Source organism: Tupaia chinensis, unplaced genomic scaffold, assembly GCF_000334495.1.
Source record: "Tupaia chinensis unplaced genomic scaffold, TupChi_1.0 Scaffold000242_1, whole genome shotgun sequence".
In the NCBI taxonomy this organism is placed as follows: domain Eukaryota; kingdom Metazoa; phylum Chordata; class Mammalia; order Scandentia; family Tupaiidae; genus Tupaia; species Tupaia belangeri.
This window is the reverse complement of record NW_006159720.1, coordinates 506,242-524,138: the sequence shown is the minus strand read 5'-3', so window position 1 is coordinate 524,138 and position 17,897 is coordinate 506,242. Positions and strand designations below refer to the sequence as shown.

General features: G+C 36.7%; 1 non-coding gene and 1 pseudogene across 1 annotated transcript; both read right to left on the bottom strand.

The window, feature by feature from the left end:
* Positions 1-931: 931 nt before the first annotated feature.
* LOC106734878 (olfactory receptor 1038-like) lies at positions 932-1,892 on the bottom strand (annotated as a pseudogene).
* A 14,261-nt stretch (positions 1,893-16,153) lies between these two features.
* Positions 16,154-16,345, bottom strand: LOC114007845 (U2 spliceosomal RNA). The gene has a single exon (XR_003549429.1). It is a non-coding gene; the product is annotated as a U2 spliceosomal RNA (small nuclear RNA).
* Between the last annotated feature and the right edge of the window lie 1,552 nt (positions 16,346-17,897).

Below are 17,897 nucleotides of genomic sequence, written 5' to 3'. Positions count from 1 at the left end.
TCAAATACTAAATCTCTTCCAGACACACCATCACAGACTTACTTAGAAACAATGTTTTATCAAATTACTGGGCATCTCTTAGCTCAGTCAAGTTGATGCATACAATTCACCACCATCTTGTGTAGTTTCAGAGAATAATCAGTAATGATGGTGTAGAAGTAGTCAGAAACATAGTGACAGATGATGATTAGCATGTGCTGAGGCCACCTCAGCAAGAACATGTTAGAGAATAAGGGAGGAGAAATTGGGATGCAAAGCCAGTTGTTTTTGGATGTAAATCAACTGAAGATGTGAAAATCACTGGTGCCATACAATTTCTCTAATCCTTTTGGGGGAATAATCTGATAAAGGCTTGTGACTTCCTTTAGCCTGATACTGGGCAATATTGAGATATTGAGTTTCAACAAGAGCAGGAAGACAGCCATTGACAACAGGCAGGTATTGCTTTCGTATGTAAATGCTTCTCAATAGCCCTGCTAGAGTAGCTTCAGAAGCGCATATCTGCATGTGTCTTTAGGCCACATGTTTTAATCATATATATGTTTTCAGATTGGTTGCTCTCCACAAGTATGCAGAGTATAACAAAGAAGTATTATATAAAGTGACACGGGAATACACAGCAGTTCACAATTTTGCTTTCTTCTCTGCTCTCTACCAACATATTAAGTAGAAAACATTTTTAAAGGCAGCAGCATTGTCACTGTCAGTTGCATAGGAACTTCCAGGCCTATGCCATCATCATCAAACATCCAGATAGTAGCAAATTTGTTTAGAACCTTAATTCTACTTCTTTACAGTTTATCTTGTTATAAATTATATAAATAACAAACTCATGTAGAAAATAATGTTACTCATATAAATGATGATAAATTTATTCCAGCCAGACATTTTGAAAACAGCATATTTGCATGTAGTATTGTTTTTAAGTCAGTCATTTTCTTTTCAAGTTTGTTAGAGGTATGGCATAACATTTCTTAATGGTTTTCCTTAGGGCGTTCTTTACCTCTTGATTTCTCAAACTGTAGATCTTGGAGTTGAACACAGAGATGACTATTGTGTGAAACACAGAAGCCATTTTGTCTGTGTCAAGGGAATGGTTTGACTTTGGCTGCAGACACATGAAAATCAGAGTCCCATATAATATAGTCACAGCAGTCAGACGAGAGGTACATGTGGAAAAAGTTTTGCATTTTCCTTCTATAGACTGGATTCTCAATATGGCAACCACAATGTGTAAGTACAAAATAAGGACAGTGGTCAGAAAACTGATCATGTTGAATCCAGCAAAGATGAAAATTAAGATTTTTTTTTTGAGACTGGTATCTGAGCAGGCAAGGGCCATTAAAGGAGCATTGTCATAATAAAGTGACTAATTATATTAGGGCCACAGTAGATCAATTGGAAAGTAACTATTGTGTAGAGTGAAGCAACAGAAAAGCTATAAAAGTAGGGGCCTAACACCAGTCACATGCACCTCTACTGGGGCATAACCACCATGTAGAGAAGGGGATTGCAAATGGCCGTATAGTGTTCATACACCATTTATGCAAGGAAGAACACATCTGAAATCAAGAAGCTTAGGGAAAAGATCAGCTGTATTTCATATGCATAAAAATACATAGACCCTGTCCTTGGTCAGGAGGGCCTCCAGGAATGTGGGGGATATAGATAAGGAGTAACAAAGGTCTACAAAAGTCAGATTATGGAGGAAAAAGTACATGGGTGTGTGAAGTTGAGAATCCAACTGGATTAGTGAAATAGTTCCAATGTTTCCCACCAGAGTTAAAGTATGTACTGCTAAAATGAGAAGAAAAAGAATAATTTCAATCTCTATGGATTGAAAAGCCCAAAAGAATGAATTCTGTCACCTTGATTCTATTCCTTTCAGCCATTTATTTGAATTTTTTATCTGCTGGATAAAAAGACAAGATGAGACCGGAGACAAATTATTGGGACCAAAGCATTATAATCAGTTGAAAATGTCCTTTTGTTTTCACTTGTGAGAAGACACTGCTCCCTGAAGTAGAATATCAGAAGAAACAGACACGACTCATTTCAAATTCTCTATAATTTGGCTACGAATAATTTTAGGAAGCAAAAAATTAAGGGTCAAGAAAAAAACTGCCAATTACAAGCTACATAGTGAGGACAAAAAAACAAAACGAAACAAAGAAACAACCTTATACATTTGTAAATATATTTAAAATGGAGATTATTGTTATATTAAATTATACAGATAAGTAGAATTTTTTTTCTGTTTCCTACTTCTTTATTTTTTCCTTTTGTACCAAACCCTTAAAGTATTAGTTTGTTCTATATCTGAGAAGATTTTTCTTCCTATTTTAACAAATATACATTTTTGTTAAAGGGAAAGTTAAGCAATATATTCAATGCGGACAATAAAGAGAGCATTAAATCTTTCTACTTTTGAATCAGGCAAATTTTGAATATGTATGTAATTCATTTTTAAGAATTGCCTTTCTAAAACTTAAAAACCAATATAGTGAATGCTAGGGTGTATATTTGAAAAACATATAGTGCTCTAAATTAGTATAAGCTATATTACATATACTATCTATATTTATATACTATAAGTTCTACATTCTATATATACTGTAAGTATAATATACTTAAATTTATCATCAGAAAGGTTTTCAACAACATCTCCTTAAGTTTTAATAAAACAATAGCATAAATCTTTGCTTTTAAAATGTGTCGATCTTTCTTTTTTCCTTTTCTTAGGTTTATTTATTGATTTCTTCTGAGAGGGAGTGCGAAGCACCCCCAAGAAGATCTTTACACAGCTATCCACTCGCAGCCTCAGTGAGCTCAGATTATGAGCATGTGCATGCACCCATCATACAGAGGGAGGTTTCTAGACACAGATGTATGACCTTGTCACATGAGTCCAGCATCCCAGAACGTTGAGTTAGCACAGTGCCATTAGCTACTTCAAAATATGATGATGTCTTTGAACAAATAATAATTTTTATCAACTAACTGCCCTGCCTTACGTGATTTAGAAAGTTACTACCGTTGAAGCAGTAACTTAATGTCTACAATCATGAATATGTCAGTACTGCCATGTAGTCTATGTTTAGAGACCCCAGCCATCATGCGGTCTGTAACTTGGGTGGTATTACACTGCAGCTTGGACCTCCTTTAGGAGAAGGAAGCAGGAAAAGAAACTAGAGGCAGAGAATGGGTGGTTTTCCTTAGTAATGTCCTTATTCTCTTTATCTGGATTTTGTGTTCATAGCAAGTTCAGTTGCCATCTCCAAATCTTCTCCTTATATTACTGCCCCTTAGAGCCTTCATACCCCCTATTTATAGTCAGAATTAATTTATCTTACTTCTCTCCATGTAACTGTCCTAAGGTTATCACAACCTTATGGTCTGGTGATTGGAAGTTCAACCACTGTGGCTGAGAAAGCTAGCTTTAAATTTGAGAAGAAAGTAAAAGGTAAGAAATTCTCAGAATACTGAATTTCAAAAAAAATGGATAAAACAGAAAGAGAGATTTTTTTTTCATCTCTAAACATATTTATAGGAGAAAATATTTTTCTAATGATTTTGAGTGCTCAGAAAATTTGTCCTCTTTTTAAGAATTATTTATTCAATTTTATTAATTTTTTTTCTAAATTTGCTATAGGACATGTGCACTCACCAGAGAGAGAGAAAGAGGGAAAGTGAAAAAGCAAGCTGCCAGGACCAGGACTCAGGCCATGGTTAGCCATGAGGGAGTCCAGAATCTTAACCATCACACAACCTGCTGGCCCCGAGAATTTGTCCTTTTAATTTTCTCATCTTCCTCAATTGACCCAAGTTTAATATTGTAATATCTAATATGTTCCTAAAAATAGACAAACTATACATATATACGGATATGTCTGTGGGTGTGCGCGCGTGTGTGTGTGTATTTCAAAAAGTTGATGTAAGATGGAATTAAAGTACAAGCTTATTTGGGTACACAGATTTTCAAATCCATACAGAGTTTATTCATACTATGCATTTTCCATGAAGCTTTTTAAATATCTCTTATTATATAGGCACAAACATGCAATTGCATACATACATACACACATACACACATGCAATGGCCAACAGAAGAATAATTATCGTACCCAGCCAATTATATTTTACTTCATAGAACAAAAGGCCATGTGAGAAGTGATATAGGATAAAACGGTTGGCCTGACTGAGCTTTCCAAGCTGAGATCTTAACACAGCTATTAGTAATGCAGCCCGCCATTCTGGGTGTAAGGAAAATAAGCAAAAAGAAAGTGCTGAGTTTCCTAGCATTGTCCTACTTTTAGATATAGGAACAAATTTACTCTACCCCACTTTTAGTCTTCTATGATAAACAGCACCTTGGGTGTTTAGAGGTAGCTAATGAGAATTTTGGTATTGAGTTTCTTTTTTCTAACATGCCCTGAAATCAGGTTAATTTTCCTAATGCATGCATCCATAATAAAAGAAAAATGAGCAAAACCCAAAAACACTTTTTAATTTAAAATTTTGAAAAGACCAGTTTCTATTTTTGTACATTACTTTCACTTATGAATCGCTCTTCTTATTTGTTTACCTTTAAATGCCAGAGGGCACTTGGTCACATATGAGAGAGAAAGAGGAACCAGTAGGTGGTATAGTGGTAAAGGCACTGGACTCTCACATGGTTGACAATGGTTTGAATCCTGGACCCAGCACCTTGAAACATGCCAGGTGCATTTGCAAGCATGCCTCAAATCCTGAGAGGACAATGGAGGAGAAGGGATTGCATTGTAGCTATTCCCCCTGGGGAGCGATTTCTCTCTTTCTGCCCCTCTGTCTCTCCAGCAAGTGTACACACTCTATATGAAAAAATCTCTCTAAAAAATAAATAAAAGTAAATAAATGAATAAAATGAAAGAGAGAGAGAGAGAGAGAATGAGACACACAGAGAGAAATAAAGTCCTCTGCAGAGATCTGGACATATTGTATTTCTTTTTCTCCAGATCTCCATCTGTCTGGATACTGGGTACATTCTTCTGCCAGGCATGTTTTTCAAGCTACTGGGGCTGGGCCTTGAACCTTAGTTATCTATGTGGAATCCAGTATCATTTGTTTAGTGCTTTACCACTGTATTATGGGGCTGGTCCTATTAATGTCTTTTTGGTACAGATTTTATTTTAAATCATCAAAAATTTCTTCTAAGAAAAGGGTAGTTCTTTTTCAAATGCTTTTCTCTGCAGGAATTAACTTCTAAAGTTTTATCAGCATATTAAAAAAAACGTTCTTTAAAAAAAAATCCCAATTCTCAGGTAGTAGTTGAGAGAGGTGTCTTATTTGGGAAGAGTTGGAAGGTTTACTTAATTTCTGTGTATAGTCACAGCCTTATTTAGGTGGAGCGGAGTTATGTAGGGTCACCTACTTTCTTTTTTAGCAGGAAAATTAGTGGAAGGTTTGGAGGAGGGGTCCATTGAAAATGGCCAACAGAACCTGTCAACCTATCTGGTTGTGGAAGATATCTTTCCCTGAATGTTTCTACAGGGATTTCCTTTCTCATGACTCTCAGTTCATGAGGATATGTCAATATGTCACATATGCTTTTATATAGTAAAATCTTTACCTACTATTCCTCAGGCAAGATTCTCCATGGTCAGAGACCCTCCAGGGCCCAACTGTCACTGAGACATTCTAATTAGAAAATGATTAGCCTTGGGACAAGCAGATGGCATAATGGTTACGTTGCTGGACTCCCATATGGTTGACCGTGATTTGAGTTTTGGACCTATAGGCTTAAATTCACTATGGGTATATGTGCGTGCGTGCCCAAGATCCCAAAAAGAGAATAGAGGAGAAGGGATTTCAGTGTGGCCATCCTCCTGGGGGTGATTTCTCACTTTCTGTCTCTCTATCTCTGTTTTTCTGTGACCACATATGCCCTATAGGAAAAAATTTCTCTTCAAAAAACAACATAAAGAAAATAAAGAAAAAATAGTTTATGAAGATAGAGACAACATGAAGTCATAGTTGAATTAGAGTCCTCTTACCATGGAATTACTAGTTAACTGTATATATCAAATTCAGTTTGTATAACCAACAAAAAGCAAAGCAAAAACAAATGTCAAGCAATTTAAATTTCACAACCCCTTCTAATATAATATTTGTTTATTATCATTTGTTTTTAATCACTATTTGTTTACACTTGCTTCTTCCTTCTTGATCTTAAGAAGATACTGACTTAATAATTTTTATAATCTTAATCTCTTGAATAAATGTTTTATACCTAAAAATGATACATTTTAAGCCGATATTTTGTTTGTTTTAAAGGGTGAAAGTGAAATAATAGCAAATATTCTCATTTATATTTTACAAAGTTTACAATTAATTTAAAAATTAATATAAAACTTCTAAAAATAATGTGACATTGGGTGGCAGGTGGCATGGGGGTTAAGACACTGGATTTCCACACAGCTGGCCAGAGTTGGAGTCCTGGACCTGTCAACTTGTTTTCTCATTTTTCCTTCCTCTCTTTGGTCAAAATAAAAAATAATGATAATAACAAAGAAAATTAAGAAAATAAACAATTCTTTAAAAAATTTATATGGTGGGGGATGGCAGGTGGCAAGGTGGTTAAGGGTACTAGAGTTCCACATGGCCAACAGCAGTTTGAGTCCCAGACCTGTTGGCTTGCTTTCTCACTTTCTCTCTCTCTCTCTCTATGTCCCCTATCCCAGTCAAATTAAAATAAATAAATAAATAAATAAAGTTAAAAAATAATTATTTAAAAAAATTATTGGGACCAGCAATTAGCGTAATGGCTATGTCGCTGGACTCCCACGTAGTCGACCGTGGTTCACGTCCTGGACCCAGTGGCTTAAAACTCACGCCGGGCGCGTGTGCGTGCATGCCCAAGATCCCGAGAGGAGAATGGAGAAGGGATTGTGGCGTGGCCATCCCCTCTGGGGGGTGATTTCTCGCTTTCTGTCTCTCTGTCTCTCTCTGTCTGTCTGGCGAGCGCACGCGCCATATAGCGAAAACCTCTCCAAAAAAAAAAATTATTACGGTATTAACTTATTGTATAGCCTGAGTAAACAATCTAAGTGATTGCTTTTCCATATAATGAACCATTTATTATGTTTCTTATTAATTTACAATTAACAAGAATCTTAAAATATTATTTTATTGAATAAAATAATTTAATGAAATTAACTAACTTTGGGACCAACAGGTGGTATAGTGGTTAATGCTCTGGACTCCCATATGGTTGACTGTGGTTTGAGTCCCCAGTTTTAACAGGTTTAAAATTTAACCTATTCATATGCGTGTGTGTGCTCAAAATCATGAGGGGAGAATGGAGAAAAGGGGATCAAGGCGTGGCCATCCCCAGTGGGTGGGGGGTGGTTTCTCACTTTATATCTCTCTCTGTCTCTCTAGCAGGCTTACATGATCTGTAGCAAAAATCTCAAAAACATACAAAAACAAACAACTAGCTTCAGTATGTAATAAAAACTTTTAAGGTTTAGAAACCTTGTTATGGGGACCAGCAGGTAGTGGTAGTGGTTAAAGTGCAAGATTTTCATGTGGTTCACAGCAATTTGAATGTCAGACCTGATGGCTTGAAAATCACACAGGGTAAGTATGTGTGCAAACCCAAAAGTCTTAGAGAGGAATGGAAAAGAAGGGATTGTGGCATAGACTTCCCCCCTGATGTGTGAGATCTCACTTTTCCTTGCTCTTTCTCTGATAAGCGCAGGTACCCTATGGCAAAAAGCTAAAATAAAACCAAACAAACCAACAAACAAAAACCCTTGCTACTAACAGAGCATTTCTATATATCTTTTGTGTTAAAAGCACTTTTTCTATAACATAAATAAAATATATGTCTGCTGATTTATAAAATTTTCTATACATAACAGGACCAGCAGTTAGCATAATGGCTATGTTGCTGGACTCCCACGTAGTCGACCGCAGTTTGAATCCCGGACCTGGCTGCTTAAACTCAGGCCAGGCGCGTGTGCATGTGTGCTCAAGATCCCGAGTGGAGAACAGAGTAGAGGGGATTGCGGCGTGGCCATCCCCCTGGGGGATGATTTCTCACTTTCTGTCTCTCTGTCTCTCTCTGTCTTTCTGGCGAGCACACGCACCCTATAGCAAAAACAAACAAACAAACAAACAAACAAACAAAAAAAAACAACTCTCCAAAAGAAAAAAAAAAAAGAAAAAATATTTTCTATACATAAAATATGAAAAATATATAAAAGTCATCCATTAGAGGTTGCTATCCTTTACATTTCAGGGAAAATTAATTTTTCTTTTTCTACCACATTTAAAAAGAATTAATTGTGATGAAAATATTTAACATGAGATTCATTCTCTAAACAATTTTTTTAAGTGAGCAATATCATTCAGCCTTAAACAAAAGAAATCATACCATCTGTGATAACATGGGTGGACCTAAGGTACATTATGCTAGTGAAATAAGCCAACCATCGATTAAATATTGCATGATTCCAGTGATATGTATCTAAAATAATCCCTCTTATCTTTTTATATATTTTGTGTTGCATGTAATTACTATTTTCACCAGCAATATACTAGGCTTTTACACACTAGTGAATATTCTTTTCAAGTCATGTTTCCATTTTTTTTTTGAGATTTTCCTATAGGGCACATGAGCTCGCTGGAGGGACAAAGACAGAGAGACTCCTTAGAGTGAGCCTTGACTGTTGCTCACATAGCACATGCACTGGGAATTCTGACTGAGGATACCGTAGAATATATACGGCATCCATCTACTTTTTTCCAACTGCGTTGGCTACTCCCTGGTCTTGTCCATTATCTTTTCTTGTAAAGATATTATTCCAGCTAAATTTCCTATTTCCATCTTTTCCCAGTCAATTTTCAAGCAGTAACTATAAAAATCACTTTAAAGAGTGAGAGATCTCACTCAGTACCAAAATCTGCAGTGCTTGCTCCATTTCACACTAAGTAAAATTTGAAGTCCTACAAAGGCCCACAAGGTTTGCCATGACACTGCCCCTGTCAACTTTCTGATTCTCAATCAGTTGATGAGTACCTTAAATCCTGAGACTTCTGCGGTGGTAAAGTATGAGAACACTAGAGCCAAATAATCGGACTCTTAATCAGGCTCTGCCACTGTGTTCTGTAAGAACTCATTCACATAACATCTCTGATTTAATTTTATCAACTTTAAAACAGAAACAGTAAAAGCAACTACCTCAAGTGCTGCCTTGAGGATTGAGTTAAAGTGTGTGAAGACCTAGAATTATGTTGTGTAAGCATTAATTACTACTAATACTATATTCTTTCTTGGATTTTCTTTTTTCTCCATATCATTTATTGCTATATATATATATGTATATATATGTACATATAGATACACACACGGACACACACATATACATACATATATATATATAAAAAGAGATTTTTTTTCCTATAGGTTGTGTGCGTGCTTGCCAGAGAGACATAAAGAGACAGAGAAAGAGAAAGTGAGAAATCACCGCCCAGGGAGGATGACTATGTTGCAATCTCCTCCCCTCTATTCTGCTCTCAGGATTCTGGGCATGTTGTGTGAGTTTCAAGCTACCAGGTTCAGGATTATAAAAACCATGGTTGGCCTAGTGGGAGTCCCATGCTTAACCACCACGCTACCTGCTGGCCCCTTATATAATATTTTTATTTGGTTAGTATCTTATACCATGTAGGTGGGAGGATAGATATTAATGCACACTACATTTTAACAAACTATGATCAACTATGCAGAAAAATGATTGATTTTGTGAGAAGATAGAACAGAATAACTGACCTAATTTGGAGATCAGAATCCAACTATTTATATATGAATATGACTAGGAGTGTATGAGCAATAATAAAAATATTTTAAATACTCCAATAAATCTGGTTTGTTTTGCTAATTCTTTTTTTTTCTTTTTTGGAGAGATTTTCGCCATAGGGCTCGTGTGTTCGCCAGACAGAGAGACAGAAAGCAAAAAATCAACCCCCAGGGGGGATGGTCACACCGCAATCCCTTCTCCTCCATTCCCCTCTCAGGATCTTGGGCAGGCACGCACACGCGCCCGGCGTGAGTTTTAAGCCACCGGGTCCGGGACGCGAACAGCGGTCGACTACGTGGGAGTCCAGTGACATAGCCATTGTGCTAACTGCTGGTTCCCTGTTTTGCTAATTCTGATGTGCTGGTAATAAAGCTCTTTTCTCTCTCTTTTTCATTATAGTTAAATTTATTACAGATTGAAAATGCTTTATTATGTGGCCAGTGTGCTTTCTTTTCCTTTCTTTTTTTTTTTTTTTTTTTTCTTTTTTTTTTTTTTGGGGTTTTTGTTTTATGGTGGGTGTGTGTACTTATAGGGCTATGTACTCGCGGGAAAGAGACAGAGACAATGAGAGAAAAAGTGAGAAATTACTATAATGTATCATGCTTCTTTATTTATACATTTTTAAATGCCCTCAGTAGACTTTGTTCGTTTGTTTTTGCCGTAGGGTGCGTGCACTCTCCAGAGATACGGAGAGAAATCTAGAGAGAGAGGGAAAGTGAGCAATCACCCCCAGGGTGGATGGCCACACTGCAATCTATACTCCTCTAGTCTCCTCTCTGGATTTTGTACACCCACACGAACCCAATGTAATTTTCAAGCTGATGAGTCTGGGACTCGAACCGCACAGCTGGTCATTGGGATTCAATTAACCTTAACTGGATTCACTTAGCCTTAACCTCCATGTCACCTCCTGGCCCACTCTCAATAAATCTTATAAGAGTCTCTGTATCAATCCTATCTGTTCATTATAGAAATTGTCTGTTCTTTTTCCTCTTTATTATAGCCAATAGTATCTCTGTGATCAACAGCGATGTATGAATAAGCTGATATTACACACATATCTATATTCAAATATATGCATGTATATATATTTGTAACTTCACATCAATAAAATTATGCTAATTTTAATAGTTTTTATTGTTTATAAGCACTTCTATCATACTCAGTAATTTTTTTTTCCTTAAGCAAGTTTGAGTCATTTGTAATAGAGTGACTATTTGATACGTTTTAGTAAATACTTTAGTTCATGGTGAGCTTTGTGTGGTTTGTCATATTTTTAGAAAATGACCAAGCTATAATTATAAGCATTTTTTCTTAGTTAAGCTCATAATCTATAACCCAAGGCATTTAGAAATCACTAATCTGCCCATTTATTATTGCAGCTCACAGACCATCATCTTGTATTCTTTTATTTTTTGGAAAGGCTTTTGCTATAGGGCACATGTGCTCGCCAGAAAGACAAAGAGAAATAGAGAGATAGAAAGTGAGAAATCACCTCCCCAGGGGGGATGGCCACGCTGCAATCCCTTCTCCTCCATTCTCCTCTCGGAATCTTCACACATGCACATACACCTTGCATGAGTTTAAGCCACCGGGTCCAGGACTCAAACTGTGGTTGACTACATGGGAGTTCAGTGACATAGCCATTATGCTAACTGCTGGTCCCACAGCATCTTGTATTCTTAGCATGTACACCTCCAACATTTGGTATGTATGTGGTTAGCATATATACCGCCATAGTTGATATTTATATCCTTAGCATGTCCCTTAGCATTTAACTATATTCTTAGCATGTAGAACCTTTGATATTCATATCCTATCCTTCATGTGAGTAGGGTTTTAACTAGCTTGCTTTCTTGGCTATCTTGTTGAAGAAAGGATGTACTTTCCCATTCTTTATCTTTCTAATAACAGTACATGCAAACAATTTTAATTATAACAAAAGCTGTAGTTTGACATTAAATTAAAAGATTTGATCAGTGATTATATTCCCAAATTATTTGATATAAGTTAATATGCACTATCACACCACAGAATTTAGGAATTCCCAAATCCTTGCTGCTTGTTCATATTACATTATCCAAAAGGAGTTAATTTAGCAATTGTATGTTTAGTCAGACTTCAAAAATCCAGAGTATCTGGAAAATTAAGAAAAGTGGCAATTTTTATAACTATCATTCTTCATCTGTTGATTTTTAACTAATTGTTTAATTGCATTAAGTAAAAAGAAAGCGCGATCAGAATTTGCTTTAGTATTGATGATGAATCTGTCTCTCTGGGTCTTATTACAAATCTCTGCATCGAAAATAGAATTCCCTATCGTAATTAGAAAGTAAAGGTGGTTTACTTTCTAATCAGTTTCCAAGGGCCTTATTAAAATGAGTGGTTATGCAGTTTTTTCATGGGGGTCTATTAACTTAAACCAATCTCAACAAACAGAAAGTTCAACTTTTTCATTAAGATTAATGAATATGAAGTGTAGTTTGTGTTGAGATAATTATCTGATTCCTTCAGGGACAACTGAGGAAGTGTCTTTACTGTGTAGTGCCTTCCTTTGGGAAACAAGATAGCTTAGTGGGAAATGAATTTTGAGCTAGATCTGGGTTTTACTCAGGCTCTTCTACCAGATACTCTTGGGAAAGTTACATATTCTGAGCCTCAATTAAGAAAAAAAATATTACTTATAGTATAAGGCTAATTCGAGGAGTAAACTTATAATGAATATTAAATTATTTTACAAACTGCAAATTAATTATGCTGTGAAGTTTATGACAGAATGGCAGTAATCATATGGTGTCTATAATTTAGTCATTGCTTATTAGGTCCAAGGTTAGGTATTAAATGTCTATGTATATCAATAATCTTGATAAAAATGGCATGATGTAGGTAAAATGATTTCACATTTCAGATAAGAAAAGGGAGGCTCAAATAATTTAAATAATTTGCCCTAAAGCATAGCTAATGTTACCTGGAGTCCAAATTCAACATATAATGGTGGAATAACTACTTACTCTGTGCTTTCTCTTACTCTCTACAAAAATGTTTTTGAAATTTATTCTTGGATACCCATCCATGGTTTATGAAAGTTTTCCAATTAGTAACTGTAACAAAATCTGACATTTTCATGTCATTTGTAATAATAGGATGAATATTAAGCTGGATGGATAAATGGTAGATAGATGATCCATAGAAAAACACATGATAGATGATAGATAAATAGCTAGATAGATGTAGACAGATAGTTGAAAGATCCTTTAGTTGACCAAACTTTAGTCAGGCTCTTGATCCTTCTCCCAGGTTCATCTGTATAACTGCTTATAAAATCCAGTTTTAGGGTCAGCAGGTGGTGTGGAGGCTAAGGTGTTGAATCCCACATGGCCAATTTCACAGTTTGAGCCCAAGGACTAGCTTGAAAATTTAAGCTTAAATTTTTTTCCAGGCATGTGTGCATGCATGTACAAAATCCCAAGAGGAGAGTGAGAAAAAGGGATGGCAGTGTGGCCAGCCCCCCCTGGAAGGGGTGACTTATCACTTTTATTCCCTCTCTTTCTCTGTTTCTCTCTCTGGCAAGCACACATGCCCTGTAGCAAAAACAAATAAACAGAAAAGCAAAGCAAAACAAAAATTCCATTTTAGCTATGAACCATGCTGAATCAATTCAGCAAGAACTTTGATTCCTATTCACTCTCAGTGTCTGACCAGATACCTAATCCGCTCCCATTGCTCAAGTTAAGTCTAGTTATCTAACCTGTCTTCAACAAGAATACTGCTAGATTAGTTAAGCCATAATCTCCTTACCCCTGATTTGTCCTCTTGGTAATTTTTTATCCACTGACCCCCACATTGCTCTTTTTGTCTTTGTGACTTGCAAGTCACTCATGCTGTATTTGGAGTTGAGCCCAATCTCTCCACTGCAAGACCTCATGGTAGTTGTCCCTACACCTATCACAATGGTCCTGAATAAAGCTTTTCTAATATTACTTTAAGAAATATTATTGGATAAACTTTTTCTTTAGCATATACTAGGGGCCTTTGAAAGAGTCATGGAAAGCACATTTTGAAAAATAAATCTATCCATGGCTTATTTTTTTATTTTTGGAGATATTTTTTGCTATAGGGCGTGTGCGCTCGCCAGGCACACACACACACACGTGCCGGGTGTTAGTTTTAAGCCACCGGGTCTGGGACGCGCACCGCGGTCGACTACGTGGGAGTCTAGCGACATAGCCATTACGCTAACTGCTGGTTTCCTCCATGGCTTATTTTTTTTGCTCCAAAATAAACTCGTGCTTTAATTTTTTTACAATTTTTTTTGAGAGGTTTTTACTATAGGGCACGTGCACTCACCAGACAGACAGAGAGAGACAGAGAGACAGAAAGCGAGAAATCACCCCCCAGGGGGGATGGCCACGCCGCAATCCCTTCTCCTCCATTCTCCTCTCGGGATCTTGGGCACGCACACACACGCGCCTGGCATGAGTTTAAGCCGCTGAGTCCGGGACTCGAACCACAGTTGACTACGTGGGAGTCCAGCAACATAGTCATTACACTAACTGATGGTCCCAATTTTTTAATAATTTTTTAAAGTCCTCTCATACACACACTTATACATATATTATTAAATTATTTGACATACCTTATTGAAGTGGCTCTTTTATCCTTCAAACAAGATTCCCTGTCCTCTGACTATAAATCCAATAATACAACCCGGGTAATAGCCAACTAAATACATAAATCACTTAATTATCTTGTTAGGTTTATACATACAAATTATAATGTGTGCCTTCTTTTAATTTAATTTTTTTTCTGTTAATTTTCCCATATATCATTCTCTCAAATTCATTGTATGGTGTTCTATCATGTTAAGCACGTATTTTGTTGAGGGGCTTTTCAAAAATGCCTTTTCTGATGATATCAGTCTTATATATAACATATTTCTATTATTCCTCTCTTCTATAAGACTTTGACCAAATTCATGAGTATGACTTATAAGACTCTATAAAGACCACAGTCCTTGCTTTGATACTTCCCCTGCTATTTTCCTCCCTACTTGCCATGAAACTCCCTCTTCTTCATGGCTGTGATAGTGCTTGCTGCTTACTGTGTTACTGGAATACTTGTGAATGTTGAACAATATTATCATCTTTCAAATATAAGCTCAGAAGTTATTTTTTTAAGTTTACATATTTTTTCCATGAGCAAGAGAGAGAGGAATTCCTAACAAGAATTCCTTCACACCAAAATCCACCTCCTCAGTCAGCCCAGATCACAGGTACACATGCTCATGCCTGGAAAGCACAGGGATGTCCTGGGAAATAAACCCAAGACCTTAGCCATGGGGGTCCAGTTGTGTTACCACTGCACCACTACCTGGTCTCTGCAAAAGTTAGCTTTTAAAAAGAACTTTTACTATGTTCACTTACTTTTGTTTCTACCTGATCCCCAATAGAAAGAGAGACAAAAAAATAATTTATCACCACATGCTCTGTGCCATCTTGTTTCACTACTAGGTTTTTAATTTTTATTGTAGTTCTATCTATGACTTCTTTATTGGACTATGAGCCATCTGAAGGCAAGTACTCTGGTCCTTTACCTCAGGGCCTTACCTACTGTGGCAACTCAGTTTCTTCTTTAATCCTCCTTTTCTTCTTTTCTTCTTCTTTTCCTTCCTCTTTCTTATTCTTTTCCTTCCTCTTCCTCTTCCTCCTCCTTTTTCTAGTTCTTCTTCTAAAACTAGCAGAATAATCTGAAAGCCATTCAAAAGAAAATGATGACATGAGAGACTATTATCATTTCCATTACATTTCTTAGCCAAACATTTTATATCTTCAGGTTCTTGTTAGTTTGAACCCTTTTGCTGTACGTCTTATTTAACGTACATATTACATAATGTATCTCACACTGTTATAGCTATTTTCCTATTGTATTTAAATTTTATTTTTATCTGCAGTACATTGGGGATTGATTTTTGGTAAGATTTTATCCTTCCAATTTATTGATTCCCATAGATTTTACGGATCTTAGTACTTGTGAAATATTGTTATCATTTAAAAAATTATTTAATTTGGGATCAGTAGATGGCATAATGGTTACATCGCTGGATCCCACGTAGTCGACCGTGATTTGAGTCCCAGACCTGGCCACTTAATACTATTGCTGGGTGGTGTGTATGTTTGCCCAAGATCCTGAGAGGAGAACAGAGGAGAAAGGATTGTGGCATGGCTCACCCCTCAAGGGAGGAAATTTATTGCTTTCTTTCTCTCTGTCTCTCTAGCAAGTGCATACACCTTATAGCAAAAAATCTCTCTCAAAAAAACACTTTTTGTCATGAACATTTTCAAACAAAAACATAAGTAGAAGAATTGATGTAATAATCACTCTATAACGGCTCAACCTCAGCATCTCAATTTATGGTCAGTTGTATGCCATCCTTACCTGTCATCTTATTCATTAACCCTTCAATGTTACTACACTTGATCTTAGCCAAAAGGCCGAGAAGCGATAACCCTTCAATGTTATCAGCAGAGCTGGAGTGGAAAACCTAGGTCAGATCATCCAGAATCCTATGTAAATGGATAAAATTGGTCCTTGATTCTAAGAATGTTTGGAGATCTGTGAAAATTTCTGAGTTAGCATTGCTATTCAATAGGATTTTTGTTTCAAGCAGCTTACTAGAGACTAATAATACTGCAATGATATTTTAACACTCTTAGAAACTATATGATGTTATGTAAGACTGGAATATGGCAATGCGGATGGAAGGAAAGGCCTGATAAGTTGAACACCTAAGAAGTAAATTAAGTATAAAATTTGGTAAAGAAAGCAAAGTGGTCAAGAATTATTACTACATGGGTCAGCAGGTGGCATGGAAGTCAAGGTGGCTGGATTCACACATGGCCAATCACAGTTTGAATCCTAGACCTGGTGGTTTGAAAATCATTATGGGGATACGTGTGTGTATGCAAAAGATCAGATTGCAAGAGGAGTATAGAGGAGAAGCAACTGTAGCAAGGTCACCCTCCATGTGTGTGTGTGTGTGTGTGTGTGTGTGCGCGTGTGTGCATGTGTGTGTGATTTCTTTCTATTTTTTTTTTTGAGAGGTTTTCACTATAGGGTGCATGGGCTCTCCAGACAGACAGAGAGAGAAAGAAAGATATAAAGCGAGAAATCACCCCCCAGGGGGGATGGCCACACCACAATCCCTTCTCCTCCATTCTCCTCTCGGGATCTTGGGCACGCATGCACATGCACCTGGTGTGAGTTTAAGCCACCTGGTCCGGGACTCAAACCGTGGTCGACTATGTGGGAGTCCAGCGACATAGCCTTACGCTAACTGCTGGTCCCAGGGGGGAGATGATTTCTCAGGTCCTCTCTCTCTGTCTCTCTCCTTTTTGGCAAGCAAATGCACTCTATGGCAAAAATGTAAAAAAAAAAAAAAATGAATGAAATTGTAGTATTTGACTTACACTGTTGGGTGAATAATAGTGCCACTCACCATGATAGAGCACATAGGATAAGAGACAAATTTGGAGCCAGGATATTTGAAATTTGGAATTGAGCATGTAGAATGTGAATTGTCTTTACGCACTATAATGTTGATACTCGGTATCAGATATAGAGTCCTGAAGCTGAGAGGAGGTATCTAAAATAGAGTAATAAATTTAATACTTATTGATCATTGAAGGGGTGAGTGTACAAAGGAGTCTATAAAAATAAGGTTCTGGAAGGAGTAAAAGCTGGAAGGAGGAAGGTGAATGTGCAATCAGTGACATGGGTTTCCATTGTGTTTATCAATAGTCAGCCTAGAAAAGACTGGCCTCAATGACAGATGGAAAGGTGGATCTAAAAAAGTAAAGCATTATGAGAAACTAGAAGCAGTAGATAACAATTTTAAGAATTTTGCTACTGTTGTAAGCTTTGTTTTACATACACATACATCTAATGATATTCAATAGCTTGAAATTTGAAGAGAAACTAAATTTTAGCATTTCAAATAAAGGTTTCCTCTTCTCAATATTGATTTAGAAAAATGTGAATAAGACAAATCAACAAATG